General features: G+C 38.7%; 1 protein-coding gene across 4 annotated transcripts in view; it reads left to right on the forward strand.

The window, feature by feature from the left end:
• Rabgap1l (RAB GTPase activating protein 1 like) overlaps positions 1 to 13,026 on the forward strand; it is a 659,411-nt gene that overhangs the window by 114,150 nt on the left and 532,235 nt on the right. The window lies entirely within an intron of this gene.

Raw genomic sequence — 13,026 nt, forward strand, 5'->3', positions numbered from 1 at the left:
AGATTTGGTTCATTTGGTTCTTTCTTTGGTTGCACAGTCCCCAGTGCCTAAGCATTATTAAGCCACTATTTAAACTTGGTAATATTGCTCTGCTAATTTGCTTCCTATTTGATTTCAAATATTTGTGAAGTATTTAATGAGAATTTACAAATTCTCTGAAGTATTTTTAGAATTTCTGTAATATATTCTGCTTATCTTTGACACTCTTCAGTTTCAACCTGTTTTTGTTGTTTCTATATTCTTTACCATTTACTTCTGTAAGTAGCACAGTATTCGTTCTATTTACTATATGAATTCTGGTGAGAGGTGCTTAAAAGACTCTTATGTCATCTGACTATGGGCACAGTTCTCTTGATAACAAACTAGGGCTAAAATGACAGATCTTAGCTTTAAGCTGTTACATGATTGCTTCTAGTATGGGATTTGTTAATAGTACATTTATTTTTTCCTTTTTAAAAATAATATTTATTTTGCTTATTTTTTTTTTTTTCCGAGACAGGGTTTCTCTGTAGCTTTGGAGCCTGTCCTGGATCTAGCTCTTGTAGACTAGGTTGGCCTCTAACTCACAGAGATCCGCCTGCCTCTGCCTCCCGAGTGCCGAGATTAAAGGCATGTGCCACCACTGCCTGGCTTTGCTTTTATATATTTGTGTATGTACACAAATGTATATGTCCATGGAAGCCAGAAGAGAGTGCTGGAGCTAGGGTCATAGGTGGTTGTAAAGCTACCTGAAGTGATTGGTGAGTTTTCTTCTGAAAGAGGATTTTAACTGCTGAGCCGTCTCCACAGCTTCACAGATTTATATATTAATTCTTAAAATCCTGTTTCTTTATATTATTTTATGTCATTTTGACAATCATAAGTTATTATTAATTAATAATTATTGTTTCTTTTTTTTACTTATGAGGAATCATTCTGTTTCTAATGTGTCAACTAATTTATTGTTTTTGAATTGTACACATGCTTTTATTAACTTGGCTCTAGGGATGGAACTAAGGCACAGAGAACAGAAGTCACTTGCTTATGTCACTCAGCTGCATGGGGCAGTGCTGATATCTGAACTCAATCTATTTGATTCTAGTAAACTAGTCTGTCAAATTAAACAAGTCACTAAATTTATAAGCATCATTTTAGAACTAAGGCAATTTTGTCCATAAGAAAATTAATCATTTAAAAGCATATAATATGTTAACATTGCTGAGATAACATCTTTTTACTTTCAAAAATTTCCATCATCCAAGAAATAAAAGCTATTATCTAAGAAGTCACTTCTTGTTTCTCCTTACCCTAGCCCCTGGCAACCAATAATTTGCATTTTTTGTTTTTTCCCCTTGTCTAGGAGATTAATGTGAATAGAGTTATAAAAATACTGTCTTTCATATGTGTCTTCCTTTTCTTGGCCTAATAGTTTTGACAAAGTCCTCATTGATGCATATTACAGCATTAGTATTTTATACTTTTCTTGTCTGAATAATAGTGATATAGTTGTGCCATGTAGTAACCCATTACCAGTTAAGGCACATTTGAGTTACTGGAACAGTTAGATGTTATAAAGAATATAATGAACATTTATATGAAATTATTTTTGTTTATGTGAAATCATTGTACATCGAAAGGCAGGCAGAGAAAGCATAACAGGAAGTAAATGATTTCTTGCATAGCAGCTTGAAGGAGCACCTTCTGATACTATGAAAGTTAGCCAGCATGGAAGAAGCTTTCACTCAGATCAAGCTTGATCTCATAATGTTCTACAACTCAAGTGTGAATACTACTTCAATAACAATAGAAAACAGTATTGTTGATTATGTATAATATATTACTAATATATTACACATTATTATAAATTTTAAATATACTTATTTAATATCTATATTACCTACAAATAATAACTATACCTGATGAATATATGCATTTTTGGGTAAAAACCTACTAGTAGGCTGACTATATATTAAACATTATATATCTACATAAGAAACCAGCTTTCCAAAGTAGTTATACTAAGTTTTCATCAAGACCATCAAAATGAGTCCTTTGTTTTTATATGATTATTTGCTCTTTGTATCAAATGTCTAGTTACATAAATTTAAAGTTTCTAATGAAAAATCTTGTATAGTTTGAACATGTCATATGAAAATTGGACTACATGGAACTGACAATCTGCAGTGGCTCCAAGGACCATAGATTTCAAAATGATACTGTTTCTTGGCAAAAACAATAGTTCTTCTTCACATTTTTTTGTCCATGTAGTTGCTACATGTCTTTTTGATAAGGACTGACCTACACCAAACAGTATGTTTGAAGAGATAAACTGCAGTGCCTTTAATTTTCTGACTATGGCTTATACAATATCATGTCCATAGTGATCCAGCAATTACAGGGTTTACTTCTATAGTAGGTTCCCCTATTCTGTTTAGAATACTTTCAAGAATTCAGTTACTTCTATCATTACAGGCACAAATGGGAGAACAAAAATCATCAGCAAGAAGTTTTGGGAGCAGACTTAGAAGAAATGAGTGTTTTTTCCCAGTTAATACATGCAAGGTGGTTAGAGAAAGCTACTGAATTCTGTATTCTTGAAACAGAATAAATAGATGTGATAAATATTTACGAGAAAGTTATTAGAACACCACATTTCAAGTAGTATCATAACAAAATGCCATTACCTTTAGAAATGTAAAAAGCAATGATCAAATAAGAACAAAACAAAATTAATATTCGTTAAGAACTCCTTATACAAGATAGTAATTCTGTTTATTTAGTAAAGAATTTCTCACTTCTAATTTTGAAGGCTAAGTAGCATGAATTAAGTGGTAAGTTATTTGGGTGTAACCCAGGGAAGCCTGTGCCATCTTACCCTGAAGCCCATGGGACTTCATAAAGCATGAATTATGCATTCATCTTTAAAACACCACATAGCTAGAATGCCACTTTTCATTTATTGAAAGGTAACATTTTAAACTTTAAATATTATTCTAGATATATCATCTAGTATTTTCTAGATAGCAATATTTAGATTATCCAGGTTTGTCTGAAATTGTACACTTTAGACAGGAAAATATAACACAACCTAATATGAAACACTACCTTATTATTTATGGTCTTTCATCATATTTGGAAACATCAACTACCATGATGTTAAAGTGACTGAAAGCATTGGAATCATTCATCTTTTCACTTGAGGGGTAAACTAAATTTTTCTTGAGGTTAATTTTTATGTACCCATTTGTAAGAACTGTCTTGATAGAGCTACATAAAAGTAACCACCTTGAAATGGAAGAAACAGGAACAAAATAGATTTAGGAGTAATTTAGAGTTAAAATTAAGGAAGTTTATCAATATGGTTATAGGATAGGGCCATTTCAGGCTCCCTTTCCTCAGCTGCTCAAGGAACTAGCTGGGGACATATCCCTGGACACCTGGGAACCCCTCTAGAGTCAAGTCTCTTGCCAACCCTAAAATGGCTCCCTTAATTAAGATATATACTTCCCTGCTCCCATATCCACCCTTCCTTTATCCCAACCATCCCATTCCCCCAAGCTCTCCCCATCCTCCCCTTCTCACTTGTCTCTCCCCATTTCCCCTTACCCCCATCCCACCCCATCCCCAAGTTCCCAATTTTTGCCCGGCAATCTTGTCTACTTTCAATATCCAGGAGGATAACTATTATGTTTTTCTTTGGGTTCACCTTATTTAGCTTCTCTAGGATCACAAATTATAGGCTCAGTGTCCTTTATTTATGGCTAGAAACCAATTATGAGTACATCCCATGTTCATCTTTTTGGGTCTGGCTTACCTCACTCAGGATAATGTTTTCTATTTCCATCCATTTGCATGCAAAATTCAAGATGTCATTGCTTTTTTACCACTGAGTAGTACTTTAATATGTATATATTCCACACTTTCTTCATCCATTCTTCCATTGAAAGGCATCTAGGTTGTTGCCAGGTTCTGGCTATTACAAATAATGCTGTTATGAACATAGTTGAACAAATGCTTTTGTAATATGATAGGGCATCTCTTGCATATCACCATAGAACCTTCATCTGGCAATGGATGGAGATAGGGACAGAGACCCACATTGGAGCACCGGACTGAGCTCCCAAGGTCCAAATGAGGAGCAGAAGGAGGGAGAACATGAGCAAGGAAGTCAGGATCGCGAGGGGTGCACCCACCCATTGAGACAGTGGGGCTGATCTATTGGGAGCTCACCAAGGCCAGCTGGACTGTGACTGAAAAAGCATGTGATAAAACCGGACTCTCTGAACATGGCGGACAATGAGAGCTGACGAGAGGCCAAGGACAATGGCACGGGGTGTTGATCCTACTTCAGGTTCTGGCTTTGTGGGAACCTAGACAGTTTGGATGTTCAACTTCCTAGACCTGGATGTAGGGGGGAGGACCTTGGACTTCCCACAGGGCAGGGAACCCTGACTGCTCTTGGGACTGAAGAGGGAGGGGGAGAGAAGTGGTGGGAGGGGGAGGGAAATGGGAGGCGGGGAGGAGGCGGAAATTTTTAATAAATAAAAATAAAAAAAATTAAGGAAGTTTGTAAATGAACCAATTACAGCAGAAAAGGCAGGAGCAGCAATCAAAGGCTCCACATTTATTTATAGTTTATGTAGTGATTAGATGATCTTGTAAAAGGGGAATGCAGGAGGAAGCTTAGGTTTCTAGGTGAGGGTCTTGAAGATTTATTTTAATTTTATTATGAATAGTAAAGTAGACATTTTTTTATTGAGCTCTACATTTTTCTCTGCTCCACTCCCTGCCTCTCCCCCCCTCCCCTTCAACCCTCTCCCAAGGTCTCCATGCCCCCAATTTACTCAGGAGATCTTGTCTTTTTCTAGTTCCCATGTAGATTAGATCCCTGTTTGTCTCTCTTAGGGTCCTCATTGTTGTCTAGGTTCTCTGGCATTGTTATTTATGAGCTGATTTTTATTGCTTTATGTTTTAAAACCACTTATGATGAGTACATGTGATAATTGTCTTTCTGGGTTTGGGTTATCTCACTCAAAATGATGTTTTCTAGCTCCATCCATTTGCCTGCAAAATTCAAAATGTCGTCATTTTTTCTGCTGTGTTGTACTCCATTGGGTAAATGTACCACATTTTCCTTATCCATTCTTTTTTTTTTTTTTTTGGTTTTTTGAGACAGGGTTTCTCTGTGGTTTTGGAGCCTGTCCTGGAACTAGCTCTTGTAGACCAGGCTGGTCTCGAACTCACAGAGATCCGCCTGCCTCTGCCTCCCAAATGCTGGGATTAAAGGCGTGCGCCACCACCGCCCGGCTCCTTATCCATTCTTCAGTTGAGGTACGTTTAAGTTGTTTCCAGGTTCTGGCTATGGCAAACAATGCTGCTATGAACATCGTTGAGCACATGTCCTTGTGGTACAATTGAGCATTCTCTGGATATATACTCAAAAGTGGTATTGCTGATTCTTGAGGAAGGTTGTTTCCTAATTTTCTGAGAAATCGCCACACTGACATCCAGAGGGGCTGTACCAGCCTGATTCCCACCAGCAATGCAGGGGTGTTCCCTTTACCCCACAACCTCTCTAGCATAAGTTGTCATCAGTGTTTTTGATCTTGGCCATTCTCTTACAGGTATAAGATGGAATCTCAGAGTTGTTTTGATTTGCATTTCTCTGATGACTAAGGATGTTGAACATTTCCTTATGTGTCTTTTAGCCATTTTAGATTCCTCTGTTGAGAGTTCTCTATTTAGGTCTGTACTCCATTTTTTCATTGGATTATTTGTTCCTTTGATGACCAATTTCTTGAGTTCTTTGTATATTTTGGAGATCAGACCTTTGTCTGATGTGGGGTTTGTGAAGATCTTTTCCCATTCTGTAGGCTGTCATTTTGTCTTGTTGACCATGTTCTTTGCCTTACAGAAGCTTTTCAGTTTCAGGAAGTCCCATTTATTAATTTTTTCTCTCAGTGTCTATGCTACTGGGGTTATATTTAGGAAGTGGTCTCTAAGGTAGACCTTTTCAGTCATTAGAAGTAGTCTTGTACTGAGAGATCTGTTATAGTTAGAAACTTGTGAGAGTCATAACATGAAGTAATAAGAAGGCCTGAAATTATTTTAGTGGCAATGTGGAATAGTTGGAATCAAATCAGACATTAGATCACTGATATTTTAGCAATATGTCCAGACCCCAGCTAAAGGGTCTGCAGAAAAATAATCTGAACAATTCAAGGAGGAGATGGCAGTGCAATGCAGGTGCATGAGTGGAAGTTCTGAAGCAGATGAATACTCTGACTTGTCATAATGGAGCAGGAAGTCCTTTGGGAGAATTCAAACCTGAACATTGGATTTGTGTATTTGAAAAGTCCCCTGGTCTTCTTGAGAGTGATTCTGCTGTATTGAGAATGAGCCTTGTTTTTGATTGAATAATAGAGATGAGGGAGGGGAAAACAGTGTTTGAGATACTCTTTCAAGAAATTTGATGAGTAGATTGAACTAGAAATACTAGGGTATTCTGGCCAATTGAGGGCGTTTTTAGGATACAAGAGGTTTAACTGTCTTTGTAGTTGAATAGGGAAAGTTAAAAATAGAAAGGAATTTACACACCTAATTCTTTTTTTTTCTTTTTTTTTATTGAAAAAAAAATTTCTGCTTCCTCCCCGCCTCCCATTTCCCTCCCCCTCCTCCCGCCCCTCTCCCCCTCCTCCCGCCCCTCTCCCCCTCCTCCCGCCCCTCTCCCCCTCCCCCCACTCCTCTTCTCCACCCTCTTCAGTCCCAAGAGCAGTCAGGGTTCCCTGCCCTGTGGAAAGTCCAAGGTCCTCCCTCCTCCATCCAGGTCTAGGAAGGTGAGCATCCAAACTGTCTAGGCTCCCACAAAGCCAGAACCTGAAGTAGGATCAACACCCCGTGCCATTGTCCTTGGCCTCTCGTCAGCTCTCATTGTCCACCATGTTCAGAGAGTCCGGTTTTATCCCCTGCATTTTCAGTCACAGTCCAGCTGGCCTTGGTGAGCTCCCAATAGATCGGCTCCATTGTCTCAGTGGGTGGGTGCACCCCTCGTGGTCCTGACTTCCTTGTTCATGTTCTCCCTCCTTCTGCTCCTCATTTGGACCTTGGGAGCTCAGTCCGGTGCTCCAGTGTGGGTCTCTGTCTCTATCTCCATCCATCGCTAGATGAAGGTTCTATGGTGATATGCAAGAAATTCATCAGTATGGCTATAGGATAGGTTCATTTCAGGTTCCCTATCCTCAGGTGCCCAAGGAACTACCTGGGGACATTGCCCTGGGCACCTGGTAGCCACTCCAAGTTCAAGTCTCTTGCCAAACCTTAGGTGGCTCCCTTAACTAAGGTATGAGTTTCCCTGCTCCCCTGTCCAACCTTCCTTTATTCCCAATCATCCCGTTTCCCCAAGTTCCCTTCATCCTCTCCTTCACACTTTTCTCTCCCCATCTCCCCTCACCCCCATCCCACCCCACCCCCAAGATTCCATTTTTTTGCCTGGCAATCTTGTCTATTTCCCATAGCCAGGAGGATAACTATATGTTTTTCCTTGGTTGTATTACTTCTCTTAGATGTATTGGTGTTTCTAGGCCTGAAGTAGTGACACATTTTTTAAATCCTAGCACTCGGGAGGCAGAGGCAATTGGATTTCTATAAGATCAAGAATTACATCCAGGGTTACACAGGGAGACCCTTTCTGAGGGTGAATTAGTTATGTTGGCATATCTAATTTTATTTAGCATAAATTCATTTACCATAGTTCTCAATAATATTTTACCTTTCTGATTTAATTTCTCACCATGTATGCCTCTGACATTCACATTTGTAGAATATACTTTTGCTATTTTTATTATTTTATTATTATTTTTATCTCTCTATCTCTCTGTCTTTGTTTCTATCTGTTTCCCTTCCTTTTCCCCTCCTTCCCCTCTCTGTTATATTTTCTGTCTGTCTGTTGGTCTTTCTCTCTTTTTGCATTTGTGTGTGGACTCATGTTTTGAAGTGCATACAGAATCTGTAGTAGAAAAGATGTAGAAGTTGGTTCTCTTTTTATCATGTGGTTTCCAGGTATCAAACATAGATTGTGAGCTTCAAGCACAGCAGATACCTTTGCCCGTGGTATGTGGAACTTGCATTTGCTTGTCTTGTCTTTCTTTTTATCCCAGATAGCCACACTGTTCTCTCTCTGTTCCTTCTCTTGAATGCTACTTTTTCAGTGAGATCTTGCCTGCACAGTACTGCAAGTAATAAAATTTAAAGAAAGAATGGAAATGAATAGTTATGTTTTCATAGTATCTTTGATTATTCAGTATTAGGATAAAAAATAGCATTTGTCGAATTGAAAATTATGAAAAACATACATTGAAAATTATAATTTCTCATGTTCATATGTTATTAGAATACAAATAAGACATCAAATTTCTATTTTTCTTTATTTTTTTCCTTTTCTGTTCTTGACAGTTTTGACTGAGATGTTACCTTGATTTTTGAAAAAAAAAAATCTTTCTGTTACCACCTCTGTAAAGCTACAAAAACCATAGAGTAGGAAATAATAGTTTCTTTTCTTTTATAGGTAGGCATTCATGCATTTTCAATAAATTATATTATTAGTTCAGTAATTGACATTCCTGTCAATGTGTCAACGCACACATCAAAAGTTAGAACTGGAGGTGGCATAGAAACGTCTGCCTGCTGATAGGAATTGGAGTATTCTCTTATTTAATTATTTTCAACAATTTGCCTGTCAAAGCAAAAGTGGAAGTTCAAGTCATTCTAAATTGTCTTACTTTAGTCTGTAATTTAACTAAAAGGGGAATACAGATCCAAAATGACTGAAATTGCTTTTAATTTTCTGGGAAAGATCTAAAGTTAAGCGAATTAAGGTGTCTGCTTATTTTTCAGATGCTGTTCAGAAAGTATGTTAATTTGAAAGGGTATTAATTTGAGTGCAAGGAATCTTAGCAGAAAGTTAAGTCCATCACAGCAGTAGTATAAGGATCACTGTAAAATTACCTTGTCACTGTTATACATTCCCACATATCTGATTTGCCCTGTACTCTTGCCATTTCCTCATATGAATTTTGAACTGGCTGTTGATTAGCTTCATATTTGCTTTTAGTTACTTATTACGTATAAGTGACAAGAAATTACTTAATGAGATTGATTGGCAGATATTAGTATACTGTCCTTTAGTGCACATACCCAAGACTGACAAGATGGCTCAGCCAGTAAAGGCACTTGTTGCCAAGTCTGATGACCTGAGTTTGACTCCAGAACTCACATGGTAAAAAAAGAGGAACAATTCAGGGATAGCAACCAAATTGTTGTCCAGCCTCTACACATGTACTTTGGTGTGTGTGTGTGTGTGTGTATACACAAAATACTTAAGTGTAATAGAACTCTAAAAAATGACACATACATCAACTACTTTTAATTGACCTAGTTAACAGTAACATATGGCCTTTTATGTTTATCATGATCTTTATTTATTTTTGTTTTTGTATTTGACTGACTCAATTTATTTTCTTTCTTTCTTTCTTTATTTATTTAATTGAAAAAAAAATTTTTCGCCTCCTCCCCGCCTCCCATTTCCCTCCCCCTCCTCCCGCCCCTCTCCCCCTCCCCCCACTCCTCTTCTCCTCCCTCTCCAGTCCCAGGAGAGGTCAGGGTTCCCTGTCCTGTGGAAAGTCCAAGGTCCTCCCCCCTCCATCCAGATCTAGGAAGTTGAACATCCAAACTGTCTAGGTTCCCACAAAGCCAGAACCTGAAGTAGGATCAACACCCCATGCCATTGTCCTTGGCCTCTCGTCAGCTCTCATTGTCCGCCATGTTCAGAGAGTCCGGTTTTATCCCATGCATTTTCAGTCACAGTCCAGCTGGCCTTGGTGAGCTCCCCATAGATCGGTCCGACTGTCTCAATGGGTGGGTGCACCCCTCGCGGTCCTGACTTTGTTGTACATGTTCTCCCTCCTTCTGCTCCTCATTAGGACCTTGGGAGCTCAGTCCGGTGCTCCAGTGTGGGTCTCTGTCTCTATCTCCATCCATCGCTAGATGAAGGTTCTATGGTGATATGCAAGAAATTCATCAGTATGGCTATAGGATAGGATCATTTCAGGTTCCCTATCCTCAGGTGCCCAAGGAACTAACTGGGGACATTGCCCTGGGCATCTGGTAGCCACACCAAGTTCAAGTCTCTTGCCAACCCTTAGGTGGCTCCCTTAACTAAGATATGAGTTTCCCTGCTCCCCTATCCAACCTTCCTATATCCCCAATCATCCCGTTTCCCCAAGTTCCCCTCATCCTCTCCTTCACACTTTTCTTTCTCCATCTCTCCTTACCCCCATCCCACCCTACCCCCAAGATTCCAATTTTTTGCCCGGCACTCTTGTCTACTTCCCATAGCCAGGAGGATAACTATATGTTTTTCCTTGGGTTTGCCCTCTTGTTTAGCTTCTTTAGGACCACATATTATAGACTCAGAGGCCCCCTATCCATATCTAGAAACCAATTATGAGTGAGTACATCCCATGATCTTCTTTTTGGGTCTGGGTTACCTCACTCAGGATAGTATTTTCTATTTCCATCCATTTGCATGCAAAATTTGAGAAGTCATTGTTTTTTACTGCAGAGTAGTACTCTAATGTGTATATATTCCACACTTTCTTCATCCATTCTTCCATTGAAGGACACCTAGGATGCTTCCAGGTTCTGGCTATTACAAATAATGCTGCTATGAACATAGTTGAACAAATGCTTTTGTCATATGATAAGGAATCTCTTGGGTATATTCCCAGGAGTGGTATTGCTGGGTCCAGGGGTAGGTTGATCCCAATTTTTCTGAGAAACCGCCACACTGATTTCCAAAGTGGTTGCACAAGTTTGCAGTCCCACCAGCAATGGATGAGGGTACCCCTTTCTCCTCAACCTCTCCAGCAAAGGCTATCTTTGGTGTTTTTGATTTTAGCCATTCTGACAGGTGTAAGATGATATCTCAAAGTTGTTTTGATTTGCATTTCTCTGATCGCTAAGGACGTTGAGCATGACCTTAAGTATCTTTTGGCCATTTGAACTTCTGTTGAGAATTCTCTGTTCAGTTCAGTGCCCCATTTTTTAATTGGGTTAATTATCATTTTAAAGTCTAGTTTCTTGAGTTCTTTATATATTTTGGAGATCAGACCTTTGTCTGTTGCGGGGTTGGTGAAGATCTTCTCCCAGTCAGTAGGGTGCCTTTTTGTCTTAGTGACAGTGTCCTTTGCTTTACAGAAGCTTCTCAGTTTCAGGAGGTCCCATTTATTCAATGTTGCCCTTAATGTCTGTGCTGCTGGGGTTATACATAGGAAGCGATCTCCTGTGCCCATATCTTGTAGGGTACTTCCCATTTTCTCTTCTATCAGGTTGAGTGTGTTCAGATTGATATTGAGGTCTTTGATCCATTTGGACTTGAGTTTTGTGCATGGTGATAGATATGGGTCTATTTTCATTCTTCTACAGGTTGACATCCAATTGTGCCAGCACCATTTGTGAAGATGCTTTCTTTCTTCCATTGTACACTTTTAGCTCCTTTATCGAAAATGAGGTGTTCATAGGTTTGTGGGTTAAAATCCGGGTCTTCTATACGATTCCATTGGTCGACTTCTCTGTTTTTATGCCAGTACCACGCTGTTTTCATTACTGTAGCTCTGTAATAGAGTTTGAAGTCAGGGATGGTAATGCCTCCAGAAGTTCCTTTATTGTATAAGATTGTTTTCGCTATCCTGGGTTTTTTGTTTTTCCATATAAAGTTGATTATTGTCCTCTCAAGATCTGTGAAGAATTTTGATGGGACCTTGATGGGGATTGCATTGAATCTATAGATTGCCTTTGGTAGAATTGCCATTTTTACTATGTTGATCCTCCCAATCCAAGAGCAAGGGAGATCCTTCCATTTTCTGGTATCCTCTTCAATTTCTTTCTTCAAAGACTTAAAGTTCTTGTCAAATAGATCTTTCACTTCCTTGGTTAGAGTTACCCCAAGATATTTTATGCTGTTTGTGGCTATCGTGAAAGGTGATGATTCTCTTATTTCCCTCTCTGCTTTCATATCCTTTGTGTATAAGAGGGCGACTGATTTTTTGGAGTTGATCTTGTATCCTGCCACATTACTAAAGGTATTTATCAGCTGTAGAAGTTCTTTGGTGGAGTTTTTGGGGTCGCTTAAGTACACTATCATATCATCTGCAAATAACGCAAGTTTAACTTCTTCCTTTCCAATTCGAATCCCCTTGATCCCCTTATGTTGTCTTATTGCTATTGCTAAGACTTCAAGAACTATATTGAAGAGGTATGGGGAGAGTGGACAGCCTTGTCGTGTTCCTGATTTTAGTGGGATGGCTTTAAGTTTCTCTCCATTTAATTTGATGTTAGCTGTCGGCTTGCTGTAAATAGCTTTAATTATATTTAGGTATGGCCCTTGTATCCCTAATCTCTCCAAGACTTTTATCATAAAGGGATGTTGAATTTTGTCAAATGCTTTTTCAGCATCTAATGAAACTATCATATGTTTTTTTTCTTTCAGTTTATTCATATGATGGATTACATTGATAGATTTGCGTATGTTAAACCAGCCCTGCATCTCTGGGATGAAGCCTACTTGATCATAATGGATAATTTTTCTAATGTGTTCTTGGATTCGGTTTGCCAGAATTTTGTTGAGGATTTTTGCGTCGATGTTCATGAGTGAGATTGGCCTGTAATTCTCTTTCTTGGTTGAGTCTTTGTGTGGTTTTGGTATCAGAGTTACTGTAGCTTCATAGAAGGAATTTGGCAATGACTCTTCTGTTTCTATATTGTGAAATACATTTAGGAGTATAGATATTAGGTCTTCTTGGAAGTTCTGGTAGAATTCTGCATTGAAACCATCTGGTCCTGGACTTTTTTTGGAAGGGAGGTTTTTGATAACAGCTTCTAATTCTTCACGACTCACAGGTCTATTTAGGTTGTTTACCTGGTCCTGGTTTAACTTTGGTATATGGTATTCATCTAAAAAAGTGTCCATTTCTTTAACATTTTCCAGTTTTG

This window comes from Chionomys nivalis, chromosome 5 (genome assembly GCF_950005125.1).
Source record: "Chionomys nivalis chromosome 5, mChiNiv1.1, whole genome shotgun sequence".
NCBI lineage: Eukaryota > Metazoa > Chordata > Mammalia > Rodentia > Cricetidae > Chionomys > Chionomys nivalis.